This window comes from Notechis scutatus, chromosome 3 (genome assembly GCF_049901735.1).
Source record: "Notechis scutatus isolate UNSWTSFEM ecotype Mainland chromosome 3, rNotScu1.2, whole genome shotgun sequence".
NCBI classification, from domain to species: domain Eukaryota; kingdom Metazoa; phylum Chordata; class Lepidosauria; order Squamata; family Elapidae; genus Notechis; species Notechis scutatus.
The window spans coordinates 4,700,931-4,702,384 of record NC_142011.1 but is presented as its reverse complement, the minus strand read 5'-3'; positions in this window follow the sequence as shown (position 1 = coordinate 4,702,384).

Here is a 1,454-nt window from a genome sequence, read left to right as displayed (position 1 = left end):
CTTCTGGGAGCAAAAATGCCCTCCGGAGGCTCCTCTGAGGCCCAGAAGACCCCAAAATGGAGTGAAGGGGGTGCTGTGCGCCCCCTCGAGGCTCCTTTTTTTTTTTTTTTTACTGAGAATCTATATCAGGGGTCCCCAAAGTTGGCAACTTCAAGACTTTTGGACTTCAATTTTCAGAATTCCTCAGCCAGATATGCTGGCTGGAGAATTCTGGGAGTTGAAGTCCACAAGTCTTAAAGTTGCCAAGTTTGTTGACCTCTGGTATACATAGACATAAATGCTGATTGCTTATTTTTTTAAAAAAACAAAACAAGAAAGTGAAAGTAGCTGTTCTTTCAACATGCATTTAAATGATTAGGAAAGAAATATAAAGTATTTGCTTACAAAGGTTATAAAGAAGCAAACACAAAAATCATTTAATTTGGAGCTCTAGATATATGCTTTTGAAATGTGTAGAAGGGATACAAAATGTTAAATATCCATGTTCCATACTTATGTCTGTGCTATTTGTATAGGTGGGGAATGTTTGCCGGGAATTATGTCACTCGATAAATTTATAGCTAGAAAGAAAGATATGGTGTCCGTTGGTCTCCATGATATAAAAAAGATGTTTAGACTCTAGATAGAATGCAGAGAAGAGCAACAAAGATTATTAGGGAGCTGGAGGATAAAACATATCAAGAATGGTTGCTGGAATTCAGTAGGTCTACTTTAATGAAAAGAAGGACCGGGGTGACATGATGTTCCAATATTTGAGGGGCTGCCCCAAAGAAGAGGGGGTCAAGCTATTCTCCAAAGCACCATAAAGCAAGACAAGAAACAATGGATGGAAACTAATCAAGGAGAGAAGCAACCTGGAATGAAGGAGGAATTTCCTAAAAGTGAGAACAATTAGCCAGTGGAAGAGGCTAATTGCCTTCAGAAGTTGTGGGTGCTCCATCACTGGAGGTTTTCAAGAAAAGATTAGACAGCCATTTGTTCAGAATTGTGTAGGGTCTCCTGCTTGAGCAGGGGGTTGGACTAGAAGACCTCCAAGGTCCCTTCCAACTCTGTTATTCTGTTGTTCTGTTAAGCAGAGAAGCAGCCTAGAAGTAAGGAGAAATTTTCTGACAAGGAGAACAATTGATGAATGGAACAACCTGCTTCCAGAAGTTGTGGGTGCTTGTGAACACCGAAGATTTTTAAGAAGAGATTGGTCAACTATTTGTCTGAAATGGTACAGGGCCGTGAGAAAATTTTGGTGGTCCACAGAGAAATGTCACCCCCAGAGCACCCTTCAAGGCAATTAATCCAGGCTGTGCAGGAACACAAGGCTGCGCCACCCACATGATCTGCCCTCCCTGCACTCACTCCTTACCTGGCAAACATGCCTGCTAAGTTGCTATTTTTCCTTTTCCGACCATCAGCTGTTCTGCTGTGCCGGGAGATTTAGATTAGCTATAAAGCAGGAAATC